The sequence below is a fragment of the Pteronotus mesoamericanus genome, unplaced genomic scaffold, assembly GCF_021234165.1.
Source record: "Pteronotus mesoamericanus isolate MK-2021 breed Mesoamerican mustached bat unplaced genomic scaffold, CSHL_Meso_final contig_24, whole genome shotgun sequence".
Taxonomy (NCBI): domain Eukaryota; kingdom Metazoa; phylum Chordata; class Mammalia; order Chiroptera; family Mormoopidae; genus Pteronotus; species Pteronotus mesoamericanus.
In genome coordinates, this window is record NW_026555100.1 from 12058526 (window position 1) to 12080268 (window position 21743).

General features: G+C 35.2%; 1 pseudogene; it reads right to left on the reverse strand.

Annotated features, from left to right (window-relative positions):
• Positions 1–8858, reverse strand: part of LOC129069729 (phosphoglycerate mutase 1-like) — a 32332-nt pseudogene extending 23474 nt beyond the window's left edge.
• Positions 8859–21743: the final 12885 nt, after the last annotated feature.

Here is a 21743-nt window from a genome sequence, read left to right on the forward strand (position 1 = left end):
TTGAGACAGAAGAGGGGCAAAAGGTCAGGACACCCTGAAGGTTTTGCTAGGTTTCACTTTATACATGGGGTATATAGGTGGCATCTTTTACAAGTTTGCTTCTGAGATTTATCACTGAAAAAAAATTGATTTTGATAGTACATGGGGGGCATGCATTAAAAGGAGTAGCCCTCAAAACTCTGTTTCTGATCATATTCCTCTTCAGTTCACTCTGCTGACTTGGGAGGTATTTTCTTTTCTATTCTTTTCTATTTTATGGCTTACATGGAAGAGGCATTTATTTTTCCTGTTCTGGGCACAAATAGAAAAGCTCTATTAATACGGCTATTACAATTACTACTACTACTGCTTCTACTAATCACTCAGTGATACCTTAGATAATCTTAGAGGTTTTACTAAGCCACAGACTACAATTGTGATATTACATTATAAATTTCTCAGTGTATTGGAAAGACCACAGAATCATAACCTTTACAAAAAATAGAATTAGCATATTTATTTTAAAAATATTCACAAGGATAATACAACATTCAGAAAGGACTGGCTATCCTTAGGTAGGACTCTGATTGACATAAAAAAAATATTCCTGGCTGTTCATAAGTCATATTTTGTAGAGGCATAGAATTTTTATAATAATTAGTAATAATAATGACAATAGCATTTTTATGTCCATGTGAATGTGCTAAGCAGTTTTTTTTAATTGAACTTATTGGGATGAGATTGGTTAATAAAACTATATAGGTTTTAGGGGTACAATTAAATAACACATCATCTGTCTATTGCAATATGTGTTCACCACCCCAAGTCAAGTTACCTTCCATCAATATTTACTCTCCCTTCACCTTTATCTACCTCCTCCTACTCCTCTTTCCCTCTGGTAATCACCATACTCTTGTCTACGAGGTTGTTTTTTTGTGTGTTTGTTTGTTTGCTTTATTACTTAATCGTTTTACCTTTCTCACCCACCACCCTTCCCTCTGCGGAACAGCTAGCGGTCTGTTCTCAGTATCTATGATTCTGTTTCTATTTTGTTAGTTTATTTTGTTCATTAGATTCCACATATAAGTGAAATCATATGGTTATTTATCTTCTCCTGACTGAGTTACTGTGCTAAGCAGTTTTGTGTAAATAGAGTCATTTAATAATAACAATCACAATAGAAGTGTTTACCATTTTCAATCTTCAGTATGTAAATAAAAGGTTTTAAACTTAATCAGAGTAATGATCCCAAATAATAAAGGTTAAAGTAGAGCCCGCAGAGCCAACGAGCCTCAATAGCAATAGCACAGAGTAAATGTTCAGGATTATAATTTTTTAAAGACCTTCCTCAAAGGTGAACTCCAAATGTTTTAAGCTGAGCTCCAGCTTTTTCCAAATTTAATCAGCCAATCTGCTTATATTAAAGGCCCAGAATTGAGCATAATTCCTCAGGGTAAGGAGGCTGGCTGTATGCCTAGGTTCTTTTTTTCCCCCCTATAATGAACATAAAGTGGTTACTGGGGTGTGGTGATTTAAAAAAAAATTATTGCTGGATTTTCTTCAATCTACCCTCCATGCCACTACCACCGCTTTGTCCAATCACTGGATTTGTTAGACTCGGGCAAAGTAATCTGTTATTCACCCTGTAGTCTAGACTGTTACATAATATAAGTTTCTTGTAAACGGTGTAAATTTTCTGTGACTTTCTAGAACAATCCCAATGATAAAAATATGTCTTTAGCCAGCACAATGGGTAATTAAGAATAACACTTGGGTTGACTTAGGTTTTTCACAGATCTTTCTGTGACTTTGACTTCTCACACATCTGTCTTTACCTGGGCTGCTGCCCTGCTGCCCGGCTCTGTAACGCTCCGAATCCCCTTGGAAGATGCTGAGACATCTGTTCAAGATGGAGCCTGAATAATAGGATGCAAGCATTCCTAATATAACTTTAGTGCCCCTCTGTGTCATTGTGTAAGTTGGGGTTCCACTTCTGTCAAAGGCTATAAACAGAAAATAGCAGACAGTTAAATTCTCCTCTCTTTTCTCAACCACTAATGCTTAAGGAGATAATAAAATGGATATTTATTCTCAGCTGAATCTCAATTGAAATGTTATGATGTTTTTGGTGACTCCTCAAAGGTAATGAATAATGAGTGCCACTTGTTTATGATTTGCCATCAGGGAGATGGCACTTCTTAGGTGTATTGTACCTAAAACATCATATCCTTTATTTGGTGACGGGTTGTTCTCTAGGAGAGCAGCTGATACTTAATTGCTTCATCTGTCTTCACAGTTAATGCATGGCAGCCCAGTCTGTTTGGCCCAGGGCTAACAGAAGTGCAGAGAGAAGACCCAAAAGAAGAGATTGGTTGCATTGCCGATTGGCCAACTGTGCTAATGAGGAAAGCCTTTGTTTGACTCCTGCTCTCTTTCTCTTTCCCAAAGAAAGTTTGATATGACTATTTGCATATTTCCTTAATTTCTTTAGTTTATTTCCTCTCCACCTCTGAATTGGGGAATGCCTGAGGAGGTGAACCTAGCATTAGCTGGTACTTTCATAATATTTTCCTGAGTGTTGTTCCTCATCTCTCTGTATCTACTCAGTCAATTCTTTGTTTACTAATAAACATTTTTCCTTTGGTGTTTAGCATTTTGATACATACAACAACAAAACACAAACACAGGAACAATAATAACAGTAAACTATAGGTTTCACTATCTTAGTCTCTAAAATGAGGAATTGGAGCTCACTTTTAAAATGTAATGCTAAATATTGATTCTTCCTGTTGGTCTTCCTTCTGTGACAACAATGATCTCTAAACCCTTGATGATCAAGGGAGAAATTCAATAGGAAAGGACAGAAGACAAGAAAGCTTAAAAAATGACTTCTATAATATATTTATTTATTTTTATATACTATTAATGAACCCCCGGGTAAAATTTACCTCTTTCTAAACTTCACCCTACATCTACCCTGAATTTAAACAGCATTGTTATATGTTATAGTGCTCTAGTCTCCAACATTTTTTTGCATGTCTGGTTCAGTGTTTTATTTTTTATACAGTTTTCTTTTTATCCAATTACAATTCTTATATTCCAACCTGAGACTAAATATCTAGAAGACTAGAACCAGAGTTTACATGGAGTCTTCCATAAAACACAGATTCTTCTTACTGGTTTTTAAAAACTATTCATCAACTTCTTGCTAAAATTGATGTCTACTATGCAAAATAATATATATAAAAATTTTTTAAGTATAAACTATGTGTCAAAATGGGGCACTGGGATACCGGATCTGGACCTTACACCTTGAATTTTATATTCTGATATAAGGTATTTAAAGTGTGGCACTTTCATAAGCTTAGAAGTTATATTACACTGATGAACTGATATATATAGTGAACTAGAACAAAAATACTTCAAATGTTGCCATTTATTTCAAAGTGTAGAAGGGTTTTTACAATTCTGGGTAAAGTGCTAATTGAACAGAACTCCTACAGTTGGGTCAAAGCAATGCCATGATGAATTAGGGCCATACACAAAGTTCCTTAATCCCCAATTCCATACAAAATCTATAGTTTCTAGGTTCTTGGGGGCTTGAAATTATGAATGTCATGGAATTATAATTATTTCAGCCAGCAATATTCCAACTAGCAATCTATATCTAGACACCAGAAAATAATTGACAGCAATTTAGAATCAGGAAAGAGTAAACATTTTAAATAAATGGATTTTTTCCAATATAAACCAATGGTTATTATCTCTGCTAACGCCCTAAAAATTTAACCTACCCAATTATGTTTAACTTGGTGCAATAGCCATGGAATAAACAGTAAAAAGCCAAATGATCCTGTGTGGGTTGTAACTGTAAAGTAATGGTACTACTTCTTTGTAAAGCCTGAGAATTTTTACTTCAGTTTTTGTTTTGTTTTGTTTGTTTTGTTTTGTTTTTTGTCAAGGAACGTGTATAAAGGACCCATGGACAAAGCCAAAGGTGGGTAGGATTGAGGGTGGGAGGTGCGGGTGGGTGGGGCTGGAGAAAGTAGTGTCAGGAAAATGTACACGACCACATTTTAACAACAATAAAAAATAGAAAGAAAAAAAGATCCTGTTAATTGGAGCTAGATTTCTTTTGTGGGTGACACAATTTTTCAAAAATTGATGTGGTGATAGTTGCACAACTCTAATAACCATTGGATTGTATACTTTATGTGAGCAAATTGTATGGGCAAATGTAAATTATAACTCAATAAAGCTGTTATTAGAACAAAAAAATAAATTAGAATTCATTTGGCATAACATAATGAGTTTGGAAGATTTTGGTAATAAATTATTTTTCTCACACATCTGAAAAGATGGGATTTCAGTCTTCATGGGGGTGACTTATTTCTACAACTTTCTGGCTATAGAAACCCAGATAAATCAGCTGCTTTATCTGTGTCTTTATTTGTTCTAGAAAAACAAGGTTATATTAATTAGTTCTACCTTACTGTCTCAGATACAAGGATGATTTAAGGTCATATGAAATATCATTATAAATTAAGATCCTAAAAAATAGAAGAGGGCAGTAGAATGTAGAATACAATTACATGTGGACATGTGTTAAATAATGTCAAGGTGGATATGTGCAAAAATTAATGTAATGAAGCTTTTGGTTTCAGCTCCAACATGTAAAGAACTTGGAAGTCATCACTCTTATTCTTAAAACTTGATGACTTAAATATGTTGTGATGCCATAAAAGTCCTAGAGGAAAATATAGGCAGTAACATTTCAGATATTTCACATAGCAACATTTTTGATAATATATCCCCTAAGGCAAGGAAAAAATAAACAAATAGGACTTCGTCAAATTAAAAAGTTTCTTCATGGCTAAAGAAAACATCATCAAAATGAAAAGGGAACCAACTATATGGGGGAAATATTTGTCAATGATACATCAGACAAGGGTTTAATCTCCAAAATATATAAAGAATTCATACAACTCAACACCAGCAAGACAAAAAATCTAATTAAAAAATGGGCGGAGGACCTGAATAGACACTTATCCAAGGAGGACATACAGATGGCCCACAGACATGAAAAAATGCTCAACATCACTAGCCATTAGAGAGATGCAAATGAAAACCACCATGAGATGTCACCTCACACCTGTCAGAATAGCCATCATTAATAAATCAACAAACAAGTGCTGGCAAGGCTGTGGAGAAAAGGGAACCCTAGAGCACTGCTAGTGGGAGTGCAGACTGGTGTAGCCACTGTGGAAAACAGTATGGAATTTCCTCAAAAAATTAAAAATGGAACTGCTTTTTGACCCAGTGATTCCACTGCTGGGAATATACCCTAGGAATCCTAAAACACCAATTCAAAAGAACTTATGCACCCCGATGTTCAAAGCACCATTATTTACAATAGCCAAGTGCTGGAAACAACTTAAGTACCCATCAGTAGATGGATGGGTTAAAAAACTGTGGTACATCTACATAATGGAATACTGTACAGTAGAAAGAAAGAAGAAGGAATTCCTAACCTTTGTGACAGCATGGATGGAACTTGTGACTACTGTGCTAAATGAAATAAGCTAGTTGGTAAAAGACAAACACCATATGATCTCACTTATACGAGGAATCTAATGAACAAAATAAACTAATGAGCAAAACAGGACCAGAGACATGGAAACAGGGAACAGACTGACAGCTGCCAGAGGAAAAGGGGGAGGGCTGAAATGGGGGAAAGAGGGGAAAGGGAGTAGTTAAAGAACATGTATGAATGACCCATGCACATGGACAAAGGTGTGAGGATAGACTGTGGGAGCCAGAGTATGGGAGGGATGAAGGAGGGCAAAGAGGGAAAAATTGGGACAACTGTAACAGTACACACAAGAATAAAAAATTGTCTTAAAGACACTGTTATCAAGACAGCACTTTTTTTTTTTTGGCCAAAAGAAGAAAAGAAGATCAATGAAACACAATGGAGAGGCCAAAATACATTCAGAAGTATAGTCAACTACTTATTGATAATGGCACAACTGTAATTCAACAGAGAAAGGATCTTTTCAATAACTGGACTTTCCCATATGCAAAACAATGAACCTGAACAGTGACCTCATATGTTACACAAAACTCGACTCAAAATGGATCAGAGACCCAAATGTAAATGCAAAACTATTAAAGTCTTAGAAGAGAACATAGAAGAAAATATGTATATACTGGGGTTTGAAGATGAGTTACTGGTACAAAACCTAAAGCATAATCCATGAAGAAAATGGTAAGTTTAAATTTAAATTTTAAACTTATTTTTTATACAAAGACTTTGTTTTAAAAGCAATCATTAAGAGAATGAATATACAAGCTGCCAACTTAAAGTGTCTGCAAAACATATATTTGAATATTTGTATCCAGAATATAAAAAGAGTTCTTAACATTAAACTATAAGAAAGCAAACAACCTCAGTAAATACATGAGCAGAAACTCTGAATAGACACCTAACCCTTAAGATATATAGATGGGGAAATGATCAAATGAGAAGATATGCAACATTTCTTGTTATGAATATACACATTAAAACTATGAATACAACTACAAATCTATTATAATCTTAAAATCTAAAAGTTTGACAATACACAGAGCTACCAGAATTCTTATTAATTATTAGTGGAAATGAACAACATTTTGGCAATTTCTTACAAAAAATAAGCAGTTTCACCTTATGATTAAGCACTTTACTTCTAGGCATTTATTCGTCTGAATAGAAAACTTATGTCCACACAAAAACCTGCACATAAATACTCATAGGAGCTTTGTTCATGCTTGCCAAACCATGGAAGCAACAATCATATCATTTTTTTTTACCTTGCACATGACTCCTTTATTATACTGATCTGGGAAAATGATTTAGTAGTCATGCTTAAATTGCGTACTGAGCCAAGTGGCAAGGTCGTACAACTGGAACATGATTCAGAAATCGGACACAGTGAAAGATACACTTGGATGTGATCAAGATTTCAATGCTATAAAACAATAAGGCAAGGGAGAAGTCTAAAGCACACAGCAGGATGAACTCCTACACCTTATAAGTTAAGGAGTTTATTTCATCTTGGTGGGAAGAATAGCTTGTTTTGTAATGACCATGGGTGAGAATACTTCACCCACCACTAGAAATCCCAGAAAGGTTTTTGTTTTGTTATATGTTATAAATGCAATATATAAACATTCAGGGTTGATTCCATTCTTCTGGAGCCAGCATTTCTAGGGTTAGGGAGAAGATGTTTTTTGAATCACCATGCATTCATCTTCTGCTATACCGGCTAGAGTCCCCCAGTCAGTGGCCTGACTACAGAATAGCATAGGACTGGCTCCTGGGAACACAAATAGGTTCTCTTTCCTCTCCTCATTGGTCATACTTTAGCAAGCCTCTTTCCTATTTCCCTACTCAAGCAAGGACATAGTAGTGAAGCACTAGCAAAAACCTGAGTTACTACATCTCAGCTCTTGGATGAGTCTTTGCTTTCTTGGGTAAAAGCATTCACTTGGCTTGGACTGAGAGCCCATGCCCCAGAGATGCCATTCTGAAGAGATTGCATGATGGAGTGGTTGTAAGAGGCAAAATGGCTAAAATAAAATTGGGAGCCACTGGTCACTATCTGCTGCTATATCCTAAGAGGCCTACAGATGTGGATCCTGTGGCCTGTGGGGAGGAGAGAGGCAGACGAATGTGAGGGACAGGGAGGGTGTCCTTGGGAAACTAGTCTGCCTGCTTGCCTTTGCTTCTTGGCCTTGCCCTGGGCAGCCACACACTCCATGGCTTTATGTAGGTCTCTTTATCCCCCAGGAACTGCATAGGCTTGAAGGGCTTCAAGTTCTTGGCAATTCACAGACAATGAGGATACCTGTTGTCAAGTTTGGGTTCAGCTCCATGAAAGCCTCTTCAGAGAGACCCTCTAGATGCTTGGTGATGCTCACAAGGCTGTGCTCTCAGCTGCAGTCAGTACCCATTTCCTCTCCTTGTCCTGGGGAACTATTTCTCCATTCCAAAAGGGCTGAGCTCTGTGTAGGAAGGTAGCTGATCTTCAGTGATATCTGCATACCTGTGATCCTTAGTGATGTTGCTGTAGAAGGATTGGTCAGGTGCCAGTAGAGGTGATGTGACATCATAGGAGTGCCTCCAGATCTTTACTAGGGCTTGGCCATGCTTGACAGCAGTTTTCACTTTATTAAGACCAGTCATAACCCCATAGTGTAGCTCACTGAGGCACCAAGTCCTCACTCCTGGCAGCCACATTTGGTTGATGATACCTAGCACTCTCCAGAGAGTCTAAGTTACTCTCCTCCGCACTGAGCTGAAGCTGATATCAAACTTATAGCCAACATCGTGCAACACCTGCTTGCCGTATTTCACCTTCTCATGCTCCACCGGGCTCAGGTTGGCAATGTACCAGCTGTAAAAGTGGTTCTCCAGCTTCCATGTGCTCTCGCAGTGCCTGATCAGCACCAGCTTGCAGGCAGTCACTGCAGCCGCTCAGAGTGCAGTGCAGACTGTGTTCCGCCAGATTCCAGGGCAGCAGCACCATTATGCACTTAAATACTTCAGTGAATAAACAAACAATGGAACCTCCACAAAGTAGAATATTATTTAGTGATAAAAAGGAATGAACTTTTAATTCACACAATATTGATGAGTCTTCAATGCATATTTTCAAGTGAAAGAAGCCAATCTGAAAATACTATATATAGTAGGATGCCACTTCTATGACATGAAAAAAATGAAATTATCTTTTGAAGTGTAGGCCCCATGTAGCACAGGCTCCCTCTGCTAGGTGAGTGTTCTAGGAACCCATCTGTATCAGCGTACCAGCTGGCGTTGTCGTGAGAGGTTGCATAGGGTGTCAGGGAATTTTTCTGAAGACTCTTTCAATGCATTTGCCCATTTTATGATGGGTGATTTACCAGTACATTTGCCCACACTGTGCTGAGTGTTCAGCAGTCTCTGACCAAAAATGGCTTGTCTCCCATGCCCCACCCTCCCTGTTCACCCAATCTCATCCCCCAGGGCCTTTTTTGTTTGTTTCCCTGGATGAAAAAAGTCCTCAAAAGGAAACGTTTTGCCTGTGAAAGAGGTGAAACAAAAAACAGCAGAAGCACTAAACAGCATCAAAATCAATGAGTTCGAAAACTGTTTTGAGCAGTGGAAAAAATGGCTCTGGGTGTATTGCATCAAATGGAGACTACCCTGAAGGTGACTGAACTTTGAACAGATAAGAATAAATACACATTTTTTAAATAAATAAACCCCACTTTTTTGTATGTGTGTCCCCTCATATAGCAGAGAAACAGGTCTGTGGTTGCCAGGGATTGGGAGTTGGGATTGGGAGGGTTGAATTGGGAAAGCACAGGGGATTTTTAAAGTTGCAAAAATTATTGTGTACGTTACTGTAGTGGTGGATACATGACAATATAAATTTGTCAAAGTACATAGAATTTACAGTAAAAAGAGCAAGCCTTAACATATACTAAATAGGAAAACATAAATTAGGAGATTTAGAGACCCCAAGATGAAATGCAGACTGTCGTAAAGAAATATAATGGTTCTACAAATGTAAGACATTATCTCACTGAAATGAATTGGAGGAAAAGGCACTGATCTCCCTAACTTTACAAATAAGTGGAAACTGTAAGACTAAAGACAAAATAACGGTGTCATAGTTGATGAAATCTCCTTACCTTGCCCCAACAATGATGACACAGGTAAGGAGCTTTGAAATCGTCATGGATTCTAGGATTGGCCATTTAATTAAATGGATGGATAACAAGAACTAGGTTTTTCACTGTTGAAGTGGGATGTTACAGATAAGCAAGGGTGAAGGCAAGAATAAACCATGTAGTAATAGATTAGAGCTAGAGACATCAGTGTGAATAACTGGATAACTGGATATATATATATGGAAATATTATAGATATGTGTACATGGGCTAATATGCACTCATACATTTTCCTAATTTTGTCTGCTCGGAATTTGGAAGCAATGACACACTAGTGGCAACAAACACACCCTTCACCCATAGCTCATTTTTTAATACCATTCTACAATAAAATGAATCAAAGCTTCATAAAAAAATGGCTGATTTAAGGACTGGATTAGAGAATATACAAAATGAGCATGGGTTATCTTGTAATTTCAAAAAGTAAGAATGTGGCCAAAACCACAAAATGATGATGTGTCAAAGGAGCACAGGAGCCAACTGAAAGAGCCCCCAATGACTCAAAGTGGAAGAATTTGAGCAAAAAAAGAAAAAATCAGTAAGATGGTGTTACATTATAACACAAAGTACAAAATAAAATTCTATGACCCCATATTAATATAAATAAATGATTGAATAAGTAAATAAGAATAGACAACTCTGTTATACAAAAAAAATCCAAACAACTTACATAGATTCTTCCCTTTGAGTAGATGGTGTATTACTCCAATTCATGAAGTGTGGATTGCTCATAGGGACCTCTTTCTAATGAATAAAGTTTGGAAAGAAGAAAAAAATACGTAACTTTACAGTAGAGAAATCTGACAAACACTACCTCAATGAAGTAAACAAAGTTAACATCATGAGTGATGATTTACATTGATATTACATACTTTTGATATAATGTAAAGCAAATTATACTTTAGCTCTGTGCATTCCTTTCCCAAATGACATAACACACAAGGACATTAGGTAAACACTAAGGGCATCTCAATGAAGCATGGACTTCAGATAATAACAATGTATGAATACTGGTTTATTGGTGTGACAAATGCGCTGTTCCAATATTAACAAAAGGGATAACTAAGTTCAGGTATTTGAACTCTCTGAAGTACTCTTGCAACTTTCCTGTAATGCAAAACTATTCCAAAAATAAAAATTGACCAATGGCTTAAGAAAAATAGTTAATGTGACAGGATAAAAACTAAGTCACCAAGCCTTGTCAACTATTACCATCATCCTTATATCCATATCCATGCTCTCTCTTGAGTAGGATAAGAACTGATCATCATAAAACACAGACCCTAAGCAGAGCCCTGGCCAGATGAGACTGGGCAGTACTTAACTCTGAAGAATCTTTTCCTCCCAGTGCTTTGTCCTTGCTCTTAGCAGCCTCAGCATTTCATGCGAGTGACTGTAAAACCCTCCCTCTCTGTCACCAATGTTTGCAGGTCATGAAGAAGAGAAGGGTGTGGTTCCATGCCATAGTTCTTGGCCTCTTTTTGAGGCTACTGCTGTATTTCATGTGGCTAAAGGGAGGGTTTCCCATCCTTCAAGTGGCCGTGGGTACTAAATGTCATACACCTCTCATCTACATTTCCTTTGGCCATTACTCTGACATACACTATCAAAATTAATGCCTAGAAAAATTTAAACATATTTAACGATTTTCATTTTTTGTCCATCTTCCCTTAAGAAGAAATGTTCTGTGGTAGAAATGTTGAGGTTGAAACCACATTTTGTGAATTTTCATACTTTAATAAAATGACACTCTTATAGAATGTGAAATAACTGTCACATGTAAAGAGTACATTCAGCTACAAAATTCTACAGAGTTTTGTTTAAAATAGTTTAAAGGAAGAAATTCTTCTGATATTGCCTGTAATAAAAATTTACAAAGTTACTATAAACATGAAGTTTGCTATGTAAAATTGCAGAAGGGCGTTTGTATTTAATTACTCTTATTTTGGAATTTTAGCAAATTATGATTTTTAAATAAAAATCTCCCAAATAAACTTTCAAAGAATTATCCATAGATAAATATTTTGATGCCCTTTATGAGATTTGGTAACATTAAACTGCAATGAGCCCCAGAGGTCAATAAAAAGATAGCAAACATTCTTGGAGTGGAGGTGGGGTCCTGGCCCTAACCATGGGTCAGAGGAGCCTGCTACTGTCTACCTTTGTTGTTGTTATTGTGTTTCACAAAAGTATCTTTCCCTTATATTACTACTGGGTGCTCCAGCACATTTTGGAACAGTGATACATTAACTCTGTGACACAACTTTGTCACATATTTTTGTTTTTTAAAGGTTAAGATCCCGAGCAAGTAGGAAATATTTTTAAAAAATCCATGTAATACTTTCAAAACACCTTACATTTGAATAGCACATAATAGATTATAAATTATTTTTAAATACACAGCTTGATTCATATTTACAAAATCATCCAGTGATGTAATTCATACTATAATTTACACTTTATAGTAGAAGAAGTTAAATGGGACTCATATTCCCCTTACTTCTGTTGAGAATAAGGTTTCTCTGGCACTCTACCAGGCACAGTCATTCTCACCTGGTCTCCAGAGAGTGCTAAAAATTGATGCCTTTGAGAAACCCTCAAGCAGCTGACACAAGTGAGTTAGCCATCAACATACCAGAGTAAACAGTGTTTAAGATGATGTCAACGTATTTTATTTTCCCTTAAGTTTTTAAAAATGGGCACTCAATACTTGATGAAAATCCAATATTTGAATAAGCAGAAAATTCTAACTTCCCTGTCCCTGCCTCTCCCTCTCCAATAAAACAGTTAGGAGAGTGCTGATTGCATTATTGAAAATACCTTTGGACAAAAAGCTTTAAGAATTGCTATTAATTGACAATTCTTGGATGAAAATTCCATGAAAATTATACTATTGAGGTTATTCTGTATATTTCTCAGCTTGGTAAATTTGTTTGTTGGGGGGGGGTATAAAATTTCATGACCAAAGAAATAGCTTTAATATCTTACTGGCAAAAGCCAAGTGAATAAATCACAAGTCCATATGTTCAGTTCAATTTTGGTTTTAGTGTTGAAACTTCAAGAAATATAATCATTGAATTGCTTCCCTGGACCTCAGCACTGGAACAGGATATAAATACAGAGTAGCATGAAAGCACTACCAATGAAGCTGGGAAAACCTGTTTTGAATGTTCTAGTGCCATTTCACATCACATAAAATAAGCACAGCAGAATCCTGTATTATTTTACAAATCATTGACTCTATGCCCCTAAAACTCTGTAATGGCCAACACTTAAAAATAGAGCAAACACCATTCCCATATTTATTATATAACAATTGAATAATAATTGCACCTTACAATTCTGTGTTTTTGGAATTTTTATATCTGGAATATGTATCTAAGTAAATGAGACTCTTGTTTTAATCCTGAAAATTTTAGGGGAAACTTAAATTTGTTTATATCCTGGTTAGTTTTGGATTCTTAATTTAATGGAAATTAATTTTGTGACTTTGACTAAAATACTTAACCACTTATGAACTCACTTTACATGTCACCATGTAGTCTTGTTTCATAAAAAGTCATGCTATCTTTACAGCAAGGTTAAGAGCAAGATTCCTCTTAGCACCCCTTCCTTATTCTGCTTTTTTAATCATACCCACAATGTCTACTCTTTGAGACCTTTTTCCCTGGACTTCATGTCCATAATCTTATTCACCACATGGTTGTTTATAACATGATGTATCTTGTTTTCCCTCCAGCCTACTTTAGAGAAGGGATTAATGTCACCTACAAATGTCCATGCATAATCTAATCTATAACCATTTTCCCTAGACCATATATATTTTTTAATCCTCAACCGAGGACATGCTTATTGACTTTAGAGACAGGCAAAAAGAGGGGCAGAGGGAGGGAGAAGAAAATCGATGGGAGAGAGAAACATCATTCGTTTCTCATATGATCCCCAACCGGGACCTAACCCATAGCCTAGACACATGCCCTGCTGACCAGGAGTCGAACCCACAACCTTTCGTTTACAAGAAGGCACTGCACCCAAATGAATCACAATGGCCAGGGCTAGACCACAACACTTTAAAGTGAGATTTGATTTACTAAACTCAAGTTCTGTGCTGAATTAACAATGTAGGATGGGTGTTTTAAAAAAGAAACTATGGGATTTCAAAATGCTACATTTTAAATTAAAAAGAGAGTATAGAGGAGAAATTTCCCCAAAATTATTTGAATGCCTAAATTTTGTCAAGTTGCATATTTCAGAACTAGTGTTCCATGTAACATGTTTGGGAAATGTGCTTTATGTCAGAGGTCCTCAATCTTAGCTGCTTATTGGACTCACTTTGGTAATTTTAAAATCAGTGATCCTATTTCTACTCCCACAAGTTCTGATGTAGTTGGGCAGAAGTGTGACTTGAGTATCAAAATTAAATTCTTTGCCAATCATTCTCCATGCACCAAAGATTGAAAGTTACAGCTCTAAATATATCTTCTCATCCTTCTTTCAGTTTCTACGGGTTGCAGATTGCTGCATTAAGGCGACAGTGTATGCTCATCTCTCCCTCCTTCATGCTCTAACCCCTGCCTGCAATTATTTGATGAAGTAGGTCTATAATATTCAATGTCATCAGCTATAATGTCTCTGCAGACTCAGTTATTTTCACTAATGGTCAAGTTCTAAATGTCGGGAGAGAGTAAGAAACCCTCACTTTGATTATTGAGCCAAGCTCCATTCTCCAATTTAGCTTGGATCAGATGGCCTTGTTCTTTCGGAGTAGTAAGCTATTGGTTTCTTAGCAGACCAGTTAGTAAAACTAGCACATTGATCTCTAATTTATATCATTCCAGGTATAGTTCATTAAATCTATTCTTTATTAGTTATAATGCAGTGCTAGGAGAAATGAGTATTAGGCTGACTCTTATACCTTCCCTTACCACTGCATAATATTGAGGGATTGGCAAAAAATTCTATGAAGGGGCACAGAAACTGATTTAATTTTAATCAAAGACTGTGTACAGAATCAGGCTTTGGGTGCAGCAGCTGCAACTGGCTTTAGCAGTCCTAGGCCAAGCAAGAAATAAACTGACCATTCAGTAGCTTCTTATACAGTAACCATGGATGTTTCGGATGCAATATTGTCAGAAAAGTTTTTTGTTAATTTCCAGGTAAAATTTACCTTAAAGTAAGCTGAACATTATTGTATAAGCTTATTAAGCAAAACTGGCTAAAGTGGTTTGTTTGGGTGTTTTTTATTCTCCCCTTTTATTATACCCTCACCAGGATACAGGCAATTATTCTCAATCACATACTTTATGAATTTTATTCTGTTTATTTCTTAAGCTTATGGTTGTTTAATTTACAGATCTAGACCGTAGGTTAATTATGCTAAATAGTAAATCTAATTAATAAGCAGATAAAATAAATGTGAATCTTTATTATATGGAAAGATGTTATTTTCTTAGATTAATGTGGAGGAAAAATTAGACATAATTCTATGAAAATAAAATTTAGAAAGAAAATTAAAAAGACTTAAACTCAGAGCTTCTAGATGCCATTTGTTCAGTAAAGAATAAATATTATGAGTTGCAGTCCAAAAATGATCTTGCCATCCAAACAAGAACATAGAAAAGTGATGAAAATTGAAGACCCTTGATTTGTTCGATGGAAGGAAGCAAATTCATCTCGAGAAAGACTGAGTGAGACATTAGGGACCAGGTTATCTGTCTATCTATCTGTATATTTGCCTATCTCTAAAAAGGAAAAGAAGGTCTATTTTAGATACAACTAAGAAGAATAGGAGGTAATTGAGCTGTTTTTGGTTAGGAGAGTCAGTAGAGCTAAAAACAAACAAAAAATCAAACAAAGAAGTAAAAGAAAAAAAAACTGAGAGAGAGGATCTCTGATGCCAAATTAATCAATGCCCTCAGAGGAGCCAAGGCCCCAAAGTCTATAGAGAGATGTCCTCTTTAAGCTGTTAATCAGAAATAATAAAAGCAATTTAGAAACAGCTCTTTCATGATTAAATTCGCTAGAAGATGACTCAACATTTTGACAACTTTGAATGAAAAATACCTGGAAAATCAATGTGTGATACTTTTATAATTAGTACACATGTTATAAAGTAAGAGTTATTATGAAGGGATAGCCTGGAAACTTTAAATATATTCTAAATAAAGCTGTAGGGAGATGAAAAAAGAAGTAAAAAATTAGTATTTGGGGGGAGAACAATGATCAGAACTTACTTGAATGGTATGACTTTGAAATATTCAAAGCGTTCATTGTTTTAATGTCTCACTGCAAGAAACTCTGCAAGACAGACTCTGGAGAACAAAGTAGAAGACAAAGGTTGGAGCTGAAAGCAACAGAAGGAAAACCTCCAGGTCAAGAGAAAAGTGTGGGTAAAGCTGGGAAGGAAAGGACCAAAATAAGTAGTTTGAAATCATAAACATATAGTTAAACTTATTTGTAATAAATAGAGGAAAAAAAGGAAGTAAAACATTAGAATTATAGTTAATTGTTTGATGAAAAGATATAGAGAAAAAATATGTGTTAGATAAATTTCAGCAGCTGAAGGGAAGCAAAATTTGAAAGATGACATGTCATAGATGACATATTTTCTAGTGTCATACATTAAGGAAACATCACCAGTTGTTCCAATTAAACAATTTGTTGTGGAGTTCTACTGACTGAGACAAAAATAACCCATGTATTTGTATTAAGACCCTGCTGGTCATGGAGAAGAACAGGATATTTGATCTGTGCAAAATGCATCTCAGTGGAACACCTTGTGGTAACTGAAGTAAGAAATGCTCACAAATGACGGTGGTGTGTCAACAGGCAATTGGAAAGGACTCAGAGTGATCAATCTGAGACAATGTAAACAACAAAATACTCCTGACTTCATTCTTATATGAATAAAAGAACTACCCATGAAGCTGTTATAAATAATTTGAGAAGAGAATACTCTTCTTTAAGTACAATTTTAATTGAATAAATAATGTCAGAAATAGAAGTGTCTTTGGCAAGCAGTACAGTAATCACTGTTTCAAACAAGAGTCATCACTGTATTAAAAATTAGTGAGCTAAAAATATGATAAGCAGGACATTTGCATAGTCTTAAAATATCTTCCTACAATATGCTTATTAATACTAGAAGGGTAAAGAGTAACTTTATAGTGGAGAAAGCTGGCGCACATCGTCTTAACCAAATTATAAAAGTCAGCATTACTAATATTGATGCATATTGATGCCATGTGCCTCCTGTTGTCAGGTGGTAAGAACACAGAGTGACATTCTGAGCTGTGTCCTTACCACCTGACAACAGGAGGCATTACCTGAATTTAGTCATGAGGAAAAATCAGCCACACTGATTTGTGAGCAGTATTATTCGAAAGTGTCAATGTCATGAAAGATGGAGGAAGGCTGTGGAGCTGCCATAGTTTGGGAGAGACCACAGGGACACGATGACTAAATCGATGTGGGATGCTGGGTTAGGTCCCAGTCCAGCAAAGGACATTCATGACACAGTCAGTGAAATTTTATAAAACTCTGTAGGTTAGTTAATAAAATCATATCAATTTTATGTCCTTGTTTAGTTAATTGCTCTGTTGTTATATAAGGAAGACAAGTGACAGGAATATGTGGATTCCTTGTACAATTTTTACAACATTTTGAAATCTTAGATTATTAAAAGTTAATGTTAAAAATACAAGAATAAAATTAATAGGTACCTCTTTGGAGTATTCATTGTATCCAAATTCATCTCAAGAAACCTGAAAAACAAAAAACAAAAAATTAAGATTACAGAAGTTTGATACCAGAGAGCAGAGATTTGTCAACATAGTGACTGAAAATACTAGTAAATTTATAATTATTTTCACATAAGTGTATTTACTTTTTCTATACACTACTTAAGATTATTTCTTTTCAATGTAATTTGATTTTAAAAATCATTTGCCATCAGGAGTCCTGAACCTGTGAGAGTATGATAAGCTCAGTTCTAGTGTTTACACTGTGTTTAATAAATACTTGTTTTTAGAAAATAAAAGGGATAGTTTTTATGCATTGTTGAAATTTGACTAACACTTATCAAGCCTTTAGATGTTTTGCACAAGGTTGGGGAACTTATGAATTCATAGTTTTGACAGAATTAGCCATAAAATAATTGGTTATTTACAGAAATACCATTAACTTTTCTACCTCAACATTAACATAAGATAACCATAAGAAAACATTATAAAACTAAACATAATAATTTTTTTTCACCAACAGGTTCGCATTTGATATAAGGAGCTATATTTGATGTAAGCTTTAAAAAGTTACTTTTTCAGTTTCATTAAACTTTACCTGGGTATTTTGGGAGCTTGTTTCATGCCCTCATGATGACTTACATATTATTTTTATGAATTTTTAATACATTTTCTTGTGATCTGATGGCTGGTAGCAACCAAATCATTTACTTTTATGGATAAAGTTAAGAACTCTGTGTTCTGTGACACTGGTATTCATATACAACTTCTTAAGGTTGAATTTATGTCACATGCTAACTTTTCCGAAGATTTTTTCAGAATCAATTATACCTACTTAATTCAATTACATCTACTTAATTTATATATTGTTTATGGCATTATGACATTGCTTTCCTATCTCCATTAAAACAGAGGCACGTTTATACTTATTCATCTTAGCATATCAGCTATGCCAATGTCTTTTTTACTCATAACTTCTGGTCTTTTATAGAACTCAGCCAGGTTAACATGCATAACTGCAAGTAATAGACACCTTATAAGAGTGACTTATGCAATTTGGGGATTTTTCTGAATCATGCAAAACAGATGTTCAGGAGTAGACAATCTGAGGTTCATACTGTAGCTAATAAAGTAAGAGAAATAGATTCTACCTTCCTGTTCTGACATCTTCTCTATGTGAATTTTATTATCAAATTGCAAAACAGCCTTTGGACCGGTAGGCATTACATATGCACTCCAGTCAGGAGAAACAAAATGTAAGAGAAAGACAATACCAGAAGTGTTTTGTTCTACTCTTGAAGTTTTGTCACTGTATTCAAGAAGGAACATCTTCCCCAGAGACTTTTACCTCTAACTCCAAAGCAGTCTACACTAGAAAAAGGCAGGAGTACAGGGAATGGCTTTGGGGTATCTTATGATGAAGTTTTTCAATGGATAACCCAAAGTCATACTCCATAGACAAACCTTTATGATTTGTTAAAACTTTATTTTTTTTTATCACCATTGAACTTACCTCAGACATTTGCAAATTGTATTAACCATTCATTGTCAGCTTGAACATTTCTTGATATATAAAAATTGTAATTTAGCTAAGGGATAAATTTGGATCACTGTATATCTAAAGCTGCTATGTGGGTATTTATTTATTCCTGGAATTCAAGTATTTATTGAGAATCTGATTTGGGTCAGGACTGTAATAGACAGTGGGATAGATAAGAAAGCATATCTCCTGCATAATTATGAAGCTGATTATTTAACTGTTATTGTACAATATGTTGTGAAAGTGAGCTATAGGGTTCCATGATAGCCTATAGCTTTAGGAACTTAACTTTATCTGGGGGATCATAAGAGACTTATCTAAAGAAACAAAGCATTGCCTAGATTATGAATGGCAATAGTAATTAATGAGGCAAAGTGAGGAGAACAGGTTTTCTAGATAAAAGAAAAAAACAATTTGATTATGTTTTCTTTGGGGAAAGAAAATGAAGTATTAGAGAAACTGAGAGAAGGCCAATGTATGCAGAGTAGAATGAGATGGGAAGAGGTTAGGACTGATCATTGAAGATAGTACAGGTCGTGCAAAGATTTAGCCTACATTATAAAAAGACTGGAAAGCTATTGGAGAGTTATCAGCAGAAGAATCATAATATTGATTTACACTTACCTTTGGAAGTACAAGTGAAAAAAGTTTTAAAAAACAAACAGCTTCTAGAAGTCATTGGCACTCACCTGGAGGCTACCATGAATCTCTGGATTTTAGAGGAAGATCTTGGAGACAGCACTTAACCTTCTGATAGAAAATCTGGTTAATCTTAGCTTCACCAGTCTGGAGATAATGTGAAGTTCTGGCAGAAAAGAGAAGCCAGATTTTCCAATTTTCAATTCAAATTTTAATTGACTGTATCCTTGACAGAGATTGTGCTCAGGAGTTTAATTTCTGCCTATGAATGAGTCTGTTTGAAGTGTCACCAGAAAACAATGATTTTTCTTCTTATGCCTTTCAAATCTCACTTGAATTTTTCTTAATTAATGGCTGTAAATCAGAAACAAGCCATGAAAAGGGGGGGTTTCTATAAAATTTAGCTGATATAGATGAGAGTTGACTACAATGATGGAGGAAATTTTGTCTGTGTTACTCTGTAGGATCCATTTGCTTATTATGATACATTTTCTCAAATAACTATTTTTTTTAATGCTGGTTACATGGACATCCTGACACAGAGTTTGATGAACACTGGCTTAATGAATAAAATTAACTGATTATGCAAAAATAGAAATTACAATTTGGCTATATTTACCATGCACTTTTTATACAACTTTATAAAACTCTTATGAAATGAGAAAAGCCTTGATTTTTTTTCAAAATGTGACCCTAAGAAGAATGATCCTTGTACTGATGGTAGAAATTAAAAATAAAAGAAGAAAAAAAGGAGAAGGAGGAGGAGAAGAAGAAAGAGGAAGAGAAAGGAGAAGACGATGACTAAGTGATGGGTTTCACCCTCCCCTCTCCATTTGTCTGTTTTAAATAAATTAAATAATGCAAAAATCAGCATTTATGGCTATGTCTGTGATGTCAATGAAACACCATTCAATCCTTAGGCAATTAATAAAATGTGATGAACAAAATAGGAGCAGTGAGAGGCCCAGAAAATACAAATAGTTCCCCATCACATTAAAAATACATTGAAAACAAATCCTATAACTTGTTTTATAGGACTGATAAGTTTCCCATTTTACTCACAATAAAAAAAATTAAATGATAAAAGGGCTCTACAAAATTTTTTATGGCATATTAAGTAATAAATTCACTAGTTCAATTATAGAGTAATAATAATTGTTCTAATGGTCAGCATGAGGATTTTATGAAACATTTTTCTATTTTGAAGTTGAGGTTAATAGGCAAGATGGCTTTAGTTTTTTAAAGTTGCCTGCAATGCATTTCTTCACAATATGTAAAAAGTTTGGATTTCATACAGTGTGAAATCACATCTTAAGCAAAACAAAAAATGGCATTCAGGTTTAAACAACCAAATTTAAACTGACTCTCACATGTTTATGTAAGCTTTATTGTTATGCCAGTTTTAGCTTCTAAACCTGTGACTAAAAATGTTTTTAGTGAAACAATAAAAACATGTTTCCATATTTTAACAGTTCAATGAAAAGGTAATGCCAAGTTAATTTTATAGGCAGATTTTAACAGGGAAAGAGAAACATATTTCTCCTGACTAATTATTATTTACTATTTCTCTTTTTTTAATGCTCTAAATGTTAGTGAGCTTCAACTAGATTCATGTTTTCAGATTCCCATAGGTTTATTTCTCTCCAAGAAATATCTATACACCTTCTCCTGGGTCATCTCCCCTAAGGGATGATAGAGATAATATTCTTTAGTGTTTTATTCCTTTTTAAGTATATCACCCATCAAGGAAATTGCACCTAGTGCCCAATAAAATAGCAAGCTTTAACCTGACATAAATAATCATATTAAAATAAAAGATGTCAAGAAATAGCTTAAAAAAACAGTGGTTTCCAACCATAGAAGTTCACACCACAAAGTCAGGAATTCAAGACAGATCAACTTAAGAGCAGAAGCAAAAGAGAAGAATCTCACAAATAATAGAAAGACAAAGAAATATGCCCCACTTGAAAGGAAAGAAGGAATCTCCACAAAGAGAACTTAATGAAAAAGAGGCAAGTAAACTATCAGATATTGAGTTCCAAACAATGGTTCTAAGGAAGCTCAATGAGCTCAGTGAGCTCAGAGAGA